Genomic DNA, 17,732 nt, shown 5'->3' with positions numbered 1-17,732 from the left:
GCTCGACCCACTACGACGTGACTAATCTAATTTCCAATCATGCACGAGTGGTTACCGCGAGCCCAGTCTCCCAACCGTGTTTGTTCTTTCCTCCTCCCTGGCTGTGACGTGTTTTCGTCGAGCTCAATGAATCCTGCGCGATTGGTTGTTCAACGATAACGAGCTGTCTGAGAACCGAATTCACCTGGTCAGTGATACGGTCAGGACGAATTAGCGTTTACATCGACGACATGGCTGAAAGAAGAAGTTTACACATGTATTCGCATCTAGGCGATCAGATCGAATCAGAAGGATAGCTGATCGCATTGATGTCTGTGTTTCAATTCGCTCTCCCGATTCAATGGGCGTCGCGTTGAAACGCTGACGAACGAGGAAGAAAGGACTCCCGTCAGACTCTAATGACTGTGCTTCGTGTTTCATATCCACGGGAAATCGTCCTCCCATCCTGATGGGAAACGACCGAACGAAATCCCGTGCCGAGCTATCCCACTTCATCCCTCGCTTTGGCCTCCTTCCACCGCCTCTTTTCGCCCCGATTCGCGTGGAACTTCGTTTCCTTGCCGCTCGCGTTTTCCAATTCGCGTCGAATGGATCGGTCGCGCGGAAAATAAGAGATTGCCGCGATCTTCTCCGCGTCTCGTGGTTGCACAACCTCTCTCCATCCTGGGTCGAAAAGCGAGAGACGCTGGGAGGAAAGAAGCAAGAGGGCAGCGAAGGGACAGAGAAGCAGCGAGCTTTTCAGCTGGAATTCCTCGGCCCGGTACCTCGACGGCGCAAGACCAGAGGACTTTTAATTCTCGTGACGTTTACTTCCGGCGTACGTGACCCAGTTCCTATCCCAGAGCTGCTCAAAAATTGCTTCCAACCTTGGCCGCGCCCTATTTCAACCTGTTTTCTATTCGCGCAGGATCACCCCCGATTTTCGAGCGTAATTGAAAATCTACCCTCCTTCTCTCCCTTCTCTGTCTTCTCTCTCGCTCCGTTGCTTCCTCTCTGCGTGCTCGCCGCTGGCATTTGCATAGAGCAGTCGTTGAGCCCGGTGGATTATCGTTTCCTTTTTATCCAGGTCGCGGCATCGTTTGCGCTACGTTAGACAGACCGACTCGGAGAAACAGCTTCCTTTGAAGCACTGACTGGACCGCGATCGACGCCTTCTGATAGGGGCAGCTTTTCTAATTGTTTAGTTCGTTAAGTGGACCATTTCTGGATGAGATACGCCTCTCTACGTGTACTTAAGCGCGATTAAAGACTCGCTCGGTTGCTCGCCGCGATCCCCTTTCCTCGCAAGTAAAGGAGATAGATTAGGGACTTTTACCGGATGAGCTCGTAGTTTCCCTTCTCTCGAGGAATTGTTTCGCAGCACCCTCTTGTTCCTCTTTTAATTTTATGGAATCCACGGAGTGGCTGTCGACGACTGGGTGACTCCGCTCGCGGGCAGAAGATCGATCTCTCTGCGTCGCGAGGACGGAGCTACCAGTGTCTTTGGAGCAGAGCAGCCATCAGTTTCTCTCCTTACGGCGGCGTCGCCCCATCCCGGGATTCCCCGACGTAATCGATTTCCGATTTCTTAGTGGCGGCAATTTTTCAACGCTCCGTGAAAAATAACTCCGGAATAAGCCGTGCTTTCCACCGCCGCGAGACACCCCCGCGCTCTCGTCCCACACCCTCGCCAGGGTCCTAGTTGTTCGTCTTATGAAAAGCTACCAGACGCGGCTTTCGTTTCCGTCTTCCACGATCTTCTCTCGATGGCTCATCGTTTAACCTAACCACCACCCCCGGCTGCATTCCGTTTCGCTGCAGCTGGCGAACGCGACGAGGGGGGTTAAGAGAGGTTGGCATTATCTATTTAATAGATTACGTTCGGCTTTACTTTTTGGCCCCATGTTAACTGCTTCCGACGGCGAGTCGGCGAGGCCATGATAAAAAGAGGATAATAGGCGGCTTACGGCGCAGGAGGGGGCGGAAGAAAAGGCAGGCTTGGAGGGAGGTGACCAAGCTGCTTTTCAGCAAAAAGCCGCGGCTGAAGAGAGGAGAAGAAGAAGCAGGGGAGGATGGAAGAAACGGAGCTTTATTAAGACGCACGAAATGCGGGGGTGGAGCCGTTCACGATAATAAAACGATCTCTCTGGTGGAACTCGCGCGATCGTTCCATTGTTCCTTGCTAATGCACACTCGCCCCCTTCTCCCTCTGCACGTTTCATCTACCCTCTCTAGCTTTGCCAGCGGATTCCCTTTCCCTCATCGTCAGGTTCGCTCGCTCCTTCCAACCGCACTTGACCCGCTTGAGGAAGCGTTCCTCCGTTCTCGTGGCCGATGGAAAACAGTCGACACACTCGAAATCGTTTCCCACTTGGTTTCCGCCCGAGGCACCGAGCGCAACCCCTGTCTCGATGCTCGGCAGCCCCTATTCCGCCTTCTCTTCCGCCTTCTCCTTCCGCCTTGCTTCTTCTGCGCCTTCCTCCTCCTCCTTTTTTCCGATCACGCTCTCGTTAACATTCATACGAGCGAGCCCGGGACCTTTTTGCTAAGTCGACTCGACCCTCAAAGAGAGAAAAGAGGCTCTTCGGTCTCTGGGGTAACCGCCACCCCCTTCTGGCCTTTTCCCCACAGGTTCGCCCCTGTACAAGCACAATCGCACCTCCGTACACTGGCGGTTTTTTTTTCGGGGGTTAAACTCGCGTGAAAGCCGCTCGAGGGCTCGGGTTCCCTTTGAACCCCAGCGTTGCTAATAAACATACGAGTGGATAGGAAAATTGCGACGAAGAAACGCTTCGATGTGTCCTATCGATTCACGAGAATAACGAGTACAGACGACTTTATTGTTCTCTTGCTAACCGAGACAACTTCGATTCAAGATTTGCTCCAGTTTTTGCAAAGTAGCACAGCACCCCTGACAGCTACCTATGATCTATATTCCGACGCGGGTAATTTCGAACCTGCGAGGCAGCTACGCGCAACTTTGTACAGAGTAGCTAATTAGTGTAACGATTCTTCGTAATTCTTCCCCCGAATCGCGGCTTGGAAACGAGATTCGTACCTGGAGGGCGAAACGTGTCATGTTGCAGAAGATTTCCCTCAGCTCGAAGAGGGTGAAGCGTATCGATCTCAGCTTTCGTGAAATTCAAGAGAATATCGCGCCGTTGAAGGAAGATTGCCAGCGCAGCGGGCCCGTGCTTTTGCGAGGCTATTGATTTTTTAATAAGCACACCCTTTTCCCGCTCGATCAGTCGGCTAAAGAAAAAGAAACGGAACAGGGGTAACGGGCGGAAAGAAAGGAGCGAGTAGCTCGGTAGCAGCAACGAACTTTCTGCCCAAGTTTCCCTGGCGCATTAATGCGCGCTAAATTAAACCGAAGTTTCTTCTTCAGCTGGAACTTCGTTAAACCGCTTTGTGAATTCCTCTCTGACCCGATGCGTGGTGGGAGGGAGTGTAAAACATCCTGGTAAAATGTTACCTGGCCACAGTATCGATGGATCGGGGAAGAGTTGATACCGATAGCTAGCACCTCGCAAAGTTCAGCCCGCGAGAGAGATGTTCGCGAAAGAGGTAAAGCGGTGTACGAGCCGCAAAGCGATGCAACTTAAAAAGACTTGAGTTTAACCCGTGCCGGTTGAGCGTAGCTTCTTTGTTCGCGCGAAATTAACGTCAGCCAGTGGTGCTTTGTTCAATTTCATGGAAAAAAACGCCGACATTATTGCCGCGTTTCCTACTTGAAACTTCGTTTCATTATCTTGCTGTGTACTGCTTTTAATAACGCTCGCGTCCTTTCTTTCCTGAGTGTTTCCTTTAACGGCGAGTGCTCGTTACTTTGACTAGTCCCTCGTCCGTCAAAGGCAACGCTGCAACTTGTGTGGCATTGTTGTTACGCTGTTAGCTATTTTCAAAAATAGACGCGAGTGCAGGTGGCAGTAGCTGAGATTAGTCTTGGTTAGACTGAAGAAAATGCAAAATCTAAGAAAACGTATAATCGATCGCGGAGTACGTATGTATTGTATTTAGATTTTTATCCTCTGTCGTATCGATTCCCTGCAAAAGCAGGATCGGAACTGTTCGAGCTTGCTTTCTGTAGACTGGTTTTCCCGGAATTCTAGTCACAAGGTAACATGTCCAGCCACACTTAAATCTGCACAAAGTCCCGTTATTCATATTCACTAGTTTTAGTTCCCTACCAACGCTGATCGCTTATGTTTCTAATTTCATACGCCGATGAAGGATTCCTTGGTAATCCTGTTATCGAAATTGCCGATTGCGCTGGTAATTTCTACCTGACGCACGAAGGATTGCCTGCTGACCCTCTTAACAGAATCGTGGGTCACGCTGGCAATTTCTACCGGACGCATGAAAGTTTTTCTGATAACTCTGTCGGCGAAATCGTGGGTCACGCGGGTCGTGTCTGTAATTTCTACTTGACGATTGGGTCGAAGAACACGGTGACCGTATTTTCAGAGGCGAACTCAAATTACTTTCGTTAATGCTCCGACTTGTTAATCCATAATATAGAATGCCGTAATATAGAACGTATTATAGTACCTAAATGCCGAAGGATATGATCTGTACCGAAATTTCCGAGGTAGTCACTTTCCCTGTATCGTATCCTCATATTCAAAGTACCTATATGTCTACATACACACCTACTCCAATCACCTCAGAGAAGTTAAATATTTCCAGCACCGCTGTCGTTAAAGAGGTGTTCGAGGTTCTGTGACCAAAGCATTAAGCACTAATTAATGCACGCTGCGCGCACATCGAACGGTCCTTCGAGGACGAGTCATATCCTGGTTCAGCTGGCGGTAATTAAGTGAGGACTGCCCATTTTCTGTGGAAAATACGAGTGTTCGTACCTGAGACGCTGTCCCATACACCTCGTCGCGATTCAACAAATAATCCTTATCAGTCGCGTTCAGAATATGCGTAAAAAAGGCGGACGAGTCGGCTACCGGCGTAGTCGAGGATCAGATTATGAGCCCGTCGCGCGTTACATTAATTTAGCGCGCGAGCTACGACTCTCGCGTGGCAGCCTGTTTCTGCATTCATTCTCGCGGGCCGCTGGTATGCGTGGATTACAAGAAGCTCGTGTACGCTATCTACCTGCACGCGGCTGCCTTTGGGAGCGAGCACCTTTCTCTTGGACCTATTCACGGGGACGACAAGAACGTAGGAAAGGACTTTAGGTAGGCGTTCAAAAGCTCGTCGTATTAAACTTGAAAATATTAAAGGAGAATACGCGAAGTTTTAATAACTTTCAGACTTTTCTAATTAGTAGACAGGTTTATTATCTCCTGGCGATAAAGCCTTCTAGTTTCGTGTCACGCGCGCACGATAAACCGCGCGGAACAGTCCTTTTAATAGCCAACACACGACAGCAATCCCATGTTTCACGCTGTAAACTTAGCGAACATACCGAGTCGCAGGAATTGCCCCAAATTCGCAGTTCAAGGCATAATAAAGCAGCTCGATCGAACGAGATTACGATGGAATTGCTTCGTGTTTCGTTCGTGCGAAAAATTTTCTTCGGTAACTTCGGTAACGATTCCTATTTTGTAAAGTGCAGATTGTTTGCACGCGTGAGCAATAATGGCTGATTTGGATGTGTGTTCTCGATCGGAAAATTTTAACATCAACGTACTCCTGATATCTCTCTCGAAACTCTCTTGAAAGACGAAAAGGATCGTTATGGAACGCAGCAAATTGGTCTTTAGCTTCCATATCAGGCTCCTTGCGCCATCATTAAAGGAAAAATTGTTACAGAAAATCGAGTCTCACGACTTCAGTTTTGACTGCTGCGAAAAAAAATTGACAGACAGTTCCCAGCTTTTCCTGTTCCATTGGACTCGTTTTTCTCGCGGAAAAAGGAGTGTCTACGAGGCAGAACAGTCGCAAAAGGTTCCGAGAATAGCTCCCTTTATCGCGAGAATCTCCCCCTAAAAATGTAACAGCACGCGTTCCCGTAGAGCTATTCGATAGAATTGAAATCGTAAAACTGCGAAACTTCTTCTTCTCGCAAAACGAATGTTCGCAACGCGACGCACTGCCGAGCTGAAATTATCTTTTAAACTGTGGGCGGAATTCCACTTTGCCAGGGCGCGCCAACCGTAACTCTCGGTTAAACCGCTTCGATTGTGCTCGCAACGGGAACTCGCGCGGGATCGCAACGCATCGTCGGTGCCCCTTCTCTGTAACGGGGGCAATTTTTATCCTAGCAAGCCAGGTTATCGGGGTCTTTATCGAGACACGTTGAAAAGTTTTCCATCGTCGATTGGCGATAAAGTTGACGAAGCACGGGATTGAATGTTTGCATTAGAAAATTCACAGTAAAATGATATCCAGAGTAATTCTGATACTACAGGTAATATAATTTATAACATGAACCTTATCGAATCACGCTATGTGGAAAGCATTGGCTTGACGTTATTTAGGCCAAGCAAGTTAATAAAAGAGTAGGAAATGAATAACACCAATAGCCAGGATCTGCGGTATCGATTACTTCGAATCAACAATTAACTTGGTAATTGAATTACAGTTAGATAATTATCGTTCTTCGGTAATTCTATCGCGAGATAGAGGCCTACGTTACGAGCGGATGTTGAGTGTCTTCGCGGCTCGTGATGGAGGAGTTAGTGTGGAAGAGAATCTCGCGCGGATTCCTGGGAGTGGAAGATCTGGCGAACGGCGGGTGCAATTAAAGTCGGTAACATTGTTCTGAAGAAGAATAGGCCGCGTGGCGAACACGTGAAGGTCTCGCGATTCGCTGCAAGGTTTCCTCTGGTGGGAGGAGATCGAGGAGGAATCGGTGGGGTTCGATCGTCTCTGTTTCTTCGTGCCTGGTCAACATGCTACGCTCGTAATAAATTGCAATTAAACGCTGGCCATTTAGCTTTCGAGGATTTCGCGGACACACGTCTCGGCCGCCCCCTCGGCGAGGGCCACACAGCGTGTCCGATTAAATTGCGCGACCGGTCGCGCGACCGATCGCGAGAGACCTCTTCATTAGAACGATTCAAATTAGCTACACCGACGAGGGCAATAACGGCGCGCGATCGTTCGCGATTTTAATTGGTCGAGATTTTTTGGGGCAACTCGTCTCCCTTCCCTTTCAACCCGCGACGTCTGTTATGTTAATTAAAACCGGTTACGTGGTCTTTGAGGCTAACGACACGCAACAATGCTCGTTTAAACCGAACAAATTTAATGGGCCCCGATGCTCGCGCATCCTCGCATCCCCCCAGGCAACAAAATTGCTTGCAACTTTCGAGGCTCCCGGTCTTGTGGCCACTGACATCACTTTTTTCGACGTGGATGGCTCGAGAGTCGTGTCATTCGTCGCTCTGCCAATCAGAGCCTACCGTTCGGGTTCTCAAGTACTTCTCAACAAAAATTACATATATAACGTGATCATCATAGTTTCAATGCCACGTGAATGTAAGAATGTACCTAAGGAAAATATTCGTCGGATGTTAATAAATCGTGCCGCTGCAAGCGAAAGTTATTACAAAGAAAGGGAAGAGTTCGGTAGAAATATCAGGCAAGAATTTCATTCGGAGATACCGGATACCAGTAGCCGGTGCACGGAACAGTCCTTAAAGAGCCATAAAAGTTGTAACCGTAGATTTATAACTGGTCCATCGATCAGCAGCGGTAGCCCCCGGGGTTAAGACGATTTCCTGAGACCAGATGTCTCTGTTCCCTCCTTGTCCCGTGTTCGTCGGACGCAAAATCGAGTAACAAGGTACGAACGAGTGGAACATCGTGGAACACGCGCGCATATTTCGCGCGGGTCTCGAAGTTTCAACGCTTTACCTCTGGCTGACCGCGAGGCTCGGGCGTGAACGAAATCGAGCGCGCGGGCGCACACCTTCCCGATACCTTTTCAGGAGACCTCTTCATTATGCGATCCCCGATGTTTCCGTGCAATTAAGTCGGCGTCGAGGCAGGTAGGCCCGTTAGTCGGTGCATGTTACGACCGCGTAATAAACGTCCCGCGGAAAAGTTATCGCGTCGCTTCGTTTGAATTTGTGATCTTTTTCAGAATGGACCCCGCTCCATCCCCCTCTAGCCCGTCGGGCTTCTCAGTCACTCATGGTCCACGGCGATGTTCGATAATAAAAAGGACCGAAATCGCGCGCCGGTTAACGACTCGGACCCGCAAGAAGCTCTCGCCGTAAGAGCCCCTAAAATCCTGGCTCGCTCAGCGTAAAGAACCTACAGGCGCGTCCTCGATGTAACGAAAGGGGGACGAACGTTGTCCCCTGAATTTTACTAGCCATCCTCGCGTCGGCGCCCAAAGTGTCCCGATAACGCGAATGGAATTATAACGACTCGAAGCGGATATTCTGAAATGGACGAAACATTTGGTCGCGCTTCCTTTTTTTTGGATCTTTCAAAGCATTCACAAGTTAATGGATCTGTGCGTACAAAGTGAACGTGGAAGCGTCTTTGAACTCGGGGAACTGGAAAAGTAGAATTCCATCCGCAGATGCTGGCTACTTAGGGTGATGCTGGTGGAGAGTAGACATCTGTTGACGGACTGATGCCTCTCCTATGGGTTTCGAGCTTTGAGATTAGTGGTGTTGGGGCAGACTGCGTTCTTTGGTAAATGCTCGGTCTTTGAGTCATGATGAACACTCTCTTCTATATTCATCGTTTGACTAGAAAAATACAGGACATTGGATAACAGGTGTCAGATATTTTAAGACGTTATTCTGTATCTCAAAGTAAAACAAAAATCACGAATAACAAAAGTGTATTTGAGGCTTCGTTTCAGAGTTATTAATTGTTTAGAAAAAAAATGTGTCTGACTCGAGACTTATTCTACTGCCAGCGTGCACTAGTCAGACACGGCGAAATCAGTGGATTAAGTTCCGAGTCAGACACGACTTCCACTACTACTGCGCTCTCAAATTAGAATAATTCTTGGACTAAACACTACAGATACCTAAAGCATACGTTAGAACCACTTGAATCAGTTGATTGGTGTACTTCGATCAAACTCTGACACGTGCTTCCGATCAGCTCGAGCCCGATTCCATCATCCCGCTGACAAGTCGAGCGACAGGTCGCTCGCATCTGAATCCGTTTCCCCCGTGGCGAATAATACCGTCATCGAGTGACTCGGTCGTGGTACGTGCAAATATTTCTTCCCATCGTGGCCGGGGCTGCAAGCGGCGCAGACGTGTGCGCGGTTGGGGGGTCCTGTGTGCGTGGCCACGGAACCGAGACAATCGCTGGAATGAAGGGAAGAGAAAAGACGAGCGACGAGTGCATTCCGAGACCCGCGAGAATGAGGCGCGAGCATCGGGCAGGTGGTAAAGGGGAGGCAAAGGACGAGCGTAAGACGGTGGACAGAAGCTCGGACGAGGAGGGAAGGTCGGCAACCCGGCGTTACTGCTTCACAAAGACAAGAGAGCTGGAGGAGGACGGATAAAAGGGGAGGCAGGAGACTATGGAGGTGGAATGTGGAGGGAGCGAAGGGCCGCCGCCGCCCGCGTGTAGTGTTTTGCGCTTTTGAAGCCGAGGCTCGCGTCAACCTGTTTCTCGTCCACTCGTCCACCCTCTTTGCTTCTTCCCGTCACGTTTCTTTTCTCGCTTATCCGACCTCTTAGGTCCGAAAAAATTGCCGCTGCCAAAGAAAAACATTATTTTGACGGGAAGCGACGCAGACTCGGCGCGAAGGGTTTCTAGACAGGACAAAGCCTGACTTTCCCGACTTTTCGTGCGGTGCTCAAAACGCGCCTTTTTGAACCGTCACGCGAGAGGTTTCTTCTATTTTTGTCGGCGAGCGAGGGAACGAAAGCAATTCGCCTTTTCGTCGTAAAATCGGGAATCACTGGATCGAGTGTTTGCTCTTCTTTGCAGTCGAGGAGAGGGGAAAAAGTAAGGGAAGCCTTTTGTGATATTTTCGGTTGACCTACGTAGAACAGGAAGTTCGGCTCGACTCGTGTTTTTCTTCCAACCCCGCTGTTCGTTTTATCGTCCGTTCGGTGGAACACGCGAAATCTCGTTTTAATCGAGTTCAAACAGCCTGGCCGCGGAAGAATCTCTTCCATCGTCGGTGCAACAGAATTTTAACGAGCGGACGCTTCCGATAGGCTCTCGCTGGTAATTTGAAAGCGTTGGAAGGAAGGCACGGGCTTCGATCGATTCGTGGGAGGGGAAAACTGTGTCAGTTCGGGGCTCGTGTTCCACGGCGGAAAATCCTAGCAGAGAGCTTCCTGTACTACGTGGCTCCTCGTACGTAGACGTCCGAGACAGACAATTAATTAGCGAGTGGAGTTTGTGCAAACTTCGGACCACGGAATTATTAACCCTCCTATTATGTCAGGGTCGTGTATGAACAAACGTCCCGGAATTACGCTACGCGATTTATATTATCATCGGCTTGGTATGATTCAACTACAACTTAACTATCTGCTGTCTAATAGATTTCCATAATTTGTGTATTCGCGTGACTGAGAAGAGGGGAGATAAGACCATCTTGTGCATAGTGCTTTCAACAACTTAATAAAAGATGTTCATACTGGATCTATGGCGCTCTTATTACCACAAAGAGAAAGTTTTTTTTTCTAAGAAATTCTTCGACCTCGAAAAGTCACCATTGCCTCACAGTGATCCACTACAGCCCTCTGTGAAAGTGCGAACAATCCCCTGGAAAACGAGTGCGCTCAAAATTCGACTGAAAGCGCTGCACTTGCATCGGCGGCGAATCAATAGAGATTCGCGGAACGAGCGTGTCGGCAGGCGCGCAATAATGCGCCTCGAATTTTCGCCAATCAGCTTTGTGCGCTTTCGGTCGGCAAGCATAGCGCGGCAAACGAGGCGCGAACGGAGCGCAGCCCCGCGGTCCTACACCTTTTTTTCCAACGCGCCCTCTCTCTCGCCGCTTTTATTTGTCCTCCTTCTTTTTGTACTTCAAACGCAATTAGTGCAGTCAACGTTGGCTGTGCGCCGACGGGGGATTATAATGGCACAGCGCGCGCACTCGCGCGGCTAATGAGATCCGGAAAAATCAGGGCTTCGGTTTTGCGCCCGCGCCCTAGCGACGCTTGTTAAATGACGCTCGTTTGAAGCTGGTTTCCGTGTTTTCGGCCCGCGATCGCCACCCTCTTTTCCGATTACGACCGTGCCGCCGCGCCGGTCAGCACCCCTGCGTTCCAGCTGTGATTTCTTCTCGCGTATTTCTACAAATGCGCACGCGCCCCTCGTCGAAAGGGGTTGAAAGCGTCCGAGGGTAACCGCGGCGATGATAATTCACTCGCTGACGAAGCAATTACTCTGCTGCACAAACGATCCGCCGTTGTTTCTTCATTTAGATAAATACTCGTTAATTAAGGGGAGAAAGATTGTCTTCGTTTATACAGATTATGCATTCCACGAAACGTCTGTGTCTAACTTTCTCGTACCACTTTGAGGCAGAAGTCGTCGCTTAATTCTCCGAGTACTGCGGTCAGGAGTACTGTGCCTGAGTCACTTTTGACTCGTCGTCGTGGGTCATAAATGACTTCGGCACAGTATATCGAGGGTTAACCATCTCCACAATCTTGTGCTAGATAACTCCCATTCGCAACATAGCTGCGTCATTTCAAGAACGTTGCGTAAAGGTACGTGTAAGTATATTCTGAAGTCATCCGTTGGATTCTAATCCTTTAACCATTCATGAACCCTAAAGACCAATCCCATCCTTTGCCCTGCGAATCACCTCGCGGGCACAACAGCAAAATTCCATTCATCTCTTCCCCGAGCAAAAACTCTTTAGAAACTGTGTGACATCTCACTATCTCCCCCTAAGCTGTCGTAAAATATCCATTCCCGCTAACAAAGGCGCATCGATGATTTGTAAAACGGCGTTTGAAGCGCTCTCGAAAATCGCACCCCCGGAGCGGCGTTCACGTGCACGCACGGTGCATAGCTCTTCCGTGCGTCCCCACATTCTGGCAACCCTTTAGAATGCATCATTTAGTCGCGACCAGTCGTTCTCAGCGTGAGCGCGCATCTGCATACGGCTCGGGGAGCGTTCGTGCAGTTAAATGAGCAGGAGCCGCCGCAGGCTGCGGCGTCCGTGCCAGCGAGAGGAGGCTAGAGCGATGGTGATCCATAGCCACGAAAAGTGCCGCGTCGAAAAGTTGTTTGTCGAAGCCCGAACGCGCGCGATAACCCGTTATGCGGGCCGAGGCTGAGAATGGTCAAAGGGCGAATCTATGCGACGCAACCAAAGCGCCTTTGTCCTCGCCTTTCTTTCCCTCTATGTCGCGTTCCACTGACTCGTGAATTTCCGCGTTTCCCTCGTGCACGCATCGCCGCCGTCGCGATGCACTAATTTCACGTTCCTCTTACGAATTTCGACGAGGCTAATTCGTTTAAAATCCCGCGCGGCGTGACCCGACACTGGCGCGGCATCGTTTGCGGCGCTCGTTTGCCCTCGAGAGCACGACCCGTTCGCGGGATTCGTGTTTTTCGGCGGCAGTCGTCAGTGCGTTTCACAATCGAATAAAGGCACACGGTGCAGCAGGAAAAATCCAGCGGCACGGTCTCTCGAACGGGGACGAGAGGAACGACGTTTCGCGTGGTCAAAAGGGTCATCTGGCAACTAACGTCTCTCGTCGGAATCAAATTTTTCGCGCTCGAGCCGGCGTGTCGGGGGAAGGAATAAGGGCAGGAGCGCGAAACGATCGAGTGGCCGCGCGTCCGGCGGATAATTGAGCGGGGAATCGGAGAGGGGAGCTCAGGAACGAGGCGGCTTTTGCTAACGAACGCCATTTGGTCCTCGGCGTTTGGCTCTCGAGTGCGCACTCGTCGAGTTCGGTTATTTGTTCGAGGAAAAAGGGAAACGGAAAAACAATTGACTGTAGAGACGCGGGTCGGCTGGGTCCCTGGCGGGAAGAACACCGGAGGGAGATAAATAGTTCATTTGGTTGCGCAGACAATGAAACATAAATTCGTAATGGTGATGGGATGGTAAAGGGGATGGCCAGACGGGTCGGCGATTCATTATGGTTTATCGTTTAAAAGAGCTGAATGAAGATGCAACTGGAGAGACAGAGGGGACGTAGCCGCGGATAGGAAGAGGAAGGAGGAATCGAGACGTGAGAGGCATTAAGTAAGCGGAACAAAGATGTTTCGTGTCTGGGAGGGTTGAGGGAAGGGTAGGCAAGAATTAACCTCGCGTTTGGGATGTAAACGGCGGGCAGAGTTGCGTTAAATGGGATAAAGGTAAACTGGTGAAATAAAAATAAATTCGCAGATTCAGAGATGGGTCTTGGGACCAGGGGATAGCCTCGTTTGAATGGGGACATGTGTATGAAAGGGCGGAGGGGAGCGAAGGGTCGCCTATTCACGCAGGTGCGCACAGAGGACAGGAAGGTCCGTCGCGCCGCTTCGTCTCGCGCTTTCGTGATTTTTAGCGCGGCAGAGAAGAAACGGGGGCAGCTGCATCCTCCGCGACAACAATACTAATAATAACGACGGGTCCAATCCCTTTCAATTAGGCCGTCGCGGTCTGAGGCCATTTCGCGCGTGCGCTTGTTTGCTAGGCGTCTTTCGTTACTGTACACCGCGAGAGCTTTTTAATTAAACTGCACGAGGTGGCAAATTAATTGTGCGCGCGTATTGTTTACTATTCGTTTCCTGGCGCAGGAGATTAATAATTCGCCGAGTGCACGTGGACCGTTTGCGCAGAATCTCGCGTGGAAGGTGAAGAAAAGGGAGAAAAGGTACAAATCTACTAATTTGCGAGCTCTTGGTTGCTTTTGGGTTGCCCTTTTATAGAGAAAAACGCTTGGATATGTACGAACCGTGGAATCTGAAACCCAAAATTTCTTGAATCGCTTAGTAATAGTCCATTGAAACCTGTTCGACTCTCAAGCTGATATAGATCAAAGTCTCAGCCCCAAGGCATAGATATTAGAAAAATTATAGAAGCTAGTGCGTGTTCGGAGACGTCTGACGCGTAGCGAGCGAGCACGCAGGGCCCCCGCTACTTTTCGAACAATTGACCTCGTTTAAGGGCGCTCGTCGCGCGACAAAGGGCGCCCGATGCTTAAGAAAGGGCGCGCAAAGCTCTCGCGGAAGGCTGTACAGGTCAAATTGAAGTGGTGGCGGTTCTGTCGCAAAAAAAGGCGTCGCATAGAGCGACGTTTTATTTTGCCCCGTCGTTTCTCACCGTCTTCAGCAAGACGAAAGACGTACCACCCCCGCTCTCGTTCCCCTCTTTTTTCCCTTAGCTCTCGGGTTCAGGTCTCTCGAGTCGCGTCGTATTGTGCCTCAAAATGGCGGTCTTGTGGACGAAGGAATAAAGCTGAGGCGATCGAACGCCGCTCGCCAAGATGCAATTAACTCGGGACGAGACGGAGCTTAATCCGCGAAAGTCCTCGAGCGTCACGCGCTCTTCGATTGCTCGAGGAAAATCGGGCCTCGACGTGCACCCTGTAGACAAGGGGTTGGTTTTCGCGAGTTTTCTGTGTTCCATCGGTGGCTCGAATTAGAGCGCGTCATTCTCCCGCTTGATTAATTTACCAACGGGGGCTGATCGATTTCCAATTTATCATAAACGTCCTCTGAAGTGTAGGATGGCTTCACGAACCCTCTTGGGGGTCTCGACGATGCTCCCGAAAGATGCTGGCAGCGGTCACGCGCAAATTGAGTTTAATGGTTAATCAGGGCAACGTGGCGTGCCGCCGAATTTTTCGACGGTAACGAAGGAGCCCGACCACGTCGATACCTCCATCGACCTTCGACCCGCGGTGTATATATCAGCTGGAAGGGCATTCATCACTCGGGGAGCGGGTGTGCGGACTGGAGGGTTGAAATATAACGGGGCGACCAGGACGCATATTTTTTATTCCTATCGACATTTAATTAAAAGTTGGCCGAGGCGTGCGTGAGAGAGAAATCATGAGGGCTGCGGTCGAGGGAAAGGACCCGTAAGCGCACATCGGCCGTGTCTCACCCACGATTTTCATCTCCACAACCCCTTTCTCGTTTCTTTCCTACATTTTCTATTTTCTCGCTGGCGTCGAGCAATGAAAAATCCCTCTGCCAGAATATTTTTCTAACGGACACTGGCTGACGGGATCTCCCGACGGTGCGTGCGTCTAATGACGAGACAGGACCCTCCCTTATCGGTCCCTTCCGCCCAATTAAAAGCGAGTTCTTCCGGCAGCCGCGCAAACGATTTGGTCAATGGGCTGGAAAGCGATTTCGGACGAGATCCAGACGAGGACGTTTCGAACGTCGTTTAATTCGAGAGTCTTGTCGAGGTTCGTCTCTTCCCTCAGACTGTAGCGTCAGTGGAACTCGTTATCTCGAATCTTTTTAGAACTCGCTATGGGAACAGGCATCGCGTAGCGTGTCGCGTACACCACCGAAGGAACCGAGATAAGTCGAAAGGAGAGGAAAGTCTCGCGATGAGACGATGCGTGTCTCGAGCAGGTTTTGCCTTTCGCCTTTGCGCGGAATAGTGCTCGCGAGGAGGTACCAAGAAGCGTGCGGTGTGTTATTTCATACCCCAATGGGGCAGACCTTTAGGCAATTTTCGTTACAGCATAGGTTTCGTCGACAATCTTCGACGGCTTCTCCTAGGGTTCTTTTTACCTCGATTATATCTGCCAGGTAGAACGCGATGGAACGTGGACTGGGCCGGAACAATGGGATCCATTCGCTCTTTTTTCCTTTTTCTGCTCCCGTGGAAGCTCTCACGACGGGATGCTCCAAGGGGAATCTAAAGAATCTTTTCTCGATTGTTTCGTGAAAATTAGGCCGACCTGACGAAAAGATGCAGCCAGGAAAGAGGGAGAATCAGAGACTATCCGGTAACCCAATCCAATGGGAGCTTCGGGATCGAGTCGAGAGCACGGAATCTCTTTTGTCCCCCCGGCTATAAATCCATCTTACGGTTTCATCAAGCCGAGCCGATCCCCGCGTTCGGAATGATTAACTCTCGCCGCGGGTAAACCGTGACAAAGCGCGCTACCGCTGATTATAATTCAGAGCAGACGTCGACGAAATTCATGAAAACAGAAGACCGAGGCGAGCATGGGCGGGCACGGTCGAGCAATTTCGGCTTCGCCGCGCTTGGAAACGGTCTCGCGAGGCCTCTCGACCTCTCATTCTCCTCCGCTTTCCGCGCTCTTATTCTCGGCGCACTTGATGGAGGGTGACAAAGGAAAGGAGTCGGCCTTCTACGCCAGGGCTTTTATGGCGCTTCGCTGCTGGTGTCATCGTCGTCGTCGGCCCACCGACAGAGGAGGCTGCCTCGATAGGGGACGCGACGATGGACCCGGCCGATGGAACTTTATTACGAGGATACAAGGGGGTTGCGGCGGATCTGCTGACTCGTGGCTGCGAGGAGATGAATAAGGGAGAGGATAGCGATGGAAGAGCCGATCGAGCGGCGCGTGTTGCGGCGAGGCTGTTTTGCGACGATAGATAGGGATACTCTTACTAGAAATTAACGTCCTAACGTCCACTCCAGCGAAGGTCCATTACTGCAAATGATCGAGAAGTATAAAAGATTCTTGCAATGGTTGAAACTCATTTATATATCTGCAGTGTCGGCATATATTCCAGTTTTATATTCAGAATTAAGTAAATAATCTGTAATTTGTTCTTGGATATCAAGCCTAAATTAGTGTGGTTTAATTTATGAATATAATCTCAGCTATAAAAACAGTTACGAGCTCCAGTGCCAGCGTGGTCTGGAAAGTTTATGTAATACCTAATCGATGTTTGGACAGATATTGAACAGTGTGTCGCTATCCAAGAACCTCGGTCCAGAATGTGTCACGAATCATAAACAGTGCGATAGAGAAGCGAGAGAGGAAAGAGAGACTCCGAATGCCTTGTATTTTCAATAGACCTCGAACGCGAAGCCACTTAGCAGGCGAAGCTCGTAGCACGCCACTCTGGACCTTCTTTCCCCTTTTCTTACCAAGAGTCCGTTCTGACCCACCCTCTTCTTCCTCCCTCTTGTTCGTGGGTACGCCTTACCTGTGCTTTCTCGAGCCTCCTGTGTCTATATAGGTATCTGTACATACAGAGGCACATACATACGCATCAGCTCCGCTGGCTGTGCCTTATAGAAAAGGGTAATCCCGCCATCCACTTTTCGTCCCTCCGGGGATTTCGAGAACGCTTTTCCGCCCGGTCGACCACCATCGCCGACGCCACCGGCAGCCCCCACCCCCGACCACCGTGGGTATGAATAAATATTAGAATTTTGCGGATAAGCCCCGTTTTACGAGGCGATACTTGTTTCCTCGACGACGACGTCGGGTAGATCGATTGAACGATCGCTCCCACCCTCTTCCCTCCGTCTTATTCTCGCCGTCTCCCTTTCCGCCGCTCGTACGGCACGTTCCCCCTATCGACGCGTTATTATATTTCAGTTCACTGGCTGGAATCGTAGCCCCCGATAGTTTTATAAACGTCTTTTCCTTGTTAAATGAATGGAAAAGTATCAATCTCCTCCGCGCTCTCGTCGAACCCTGTGCGTTTCCTCCTTTCTACGAGCCTACATTTCCTTTCACGTTCGCGTGGAAGTACACGCTTGCACAGAGTTCACTCTTCTATTGTGTTATCGAGCATGCACGTCCAGATTCATCCGTTTGAGAATATTTCCCAGCGACTCGAGAGACGATTCAACCCTCTCCAACTCCACTCGCGTTCGCTTCGAAACCCGCCACCGATCTCGTACGCCGCGTTAAAGAGGCGCAGGGAATTGGGCGCGGAGCACAAAAGGAGGA

The 17,732-nt window shown here is 50.2% G+C and overlaps 1 protein-coding gene across 1 annotated transcript in view; it reads left to right on the top strand.

Moving 5' to 3' along the window:
* The window catches only part of LOC143185645 (latrophilin Cirl), a 259,028-nt gene that overhangs the window by 54,786 nt on the left and 186,510 nt on the right, over nt 1–17,732 (top strand). The gene's annotated exons all lie outside the window — the stretch shown is intronic.

This window comes from Calliopsis andreniformis, chromosome 12 (genome assembly GCF_051401765.1).
Source record: "Calliopsis andreniformis isolate RMS-2024a chromosome 12, iyCalAndr_principal, whole genome shotgun sequence".
NCBI classification, from domain to species: domain Eukaryota; kingdom Metazoa; phylum Arthropoda; class Insecta; order Hymenoptera; family Andrenidae; genus Calliopsis; species Calliopsis andreniformis.
The sequence above is the reverse complement of the archived record's forward strand: the minus strand, read 5'-3'. Positions and strand labels throughout refer to the sequence as shown.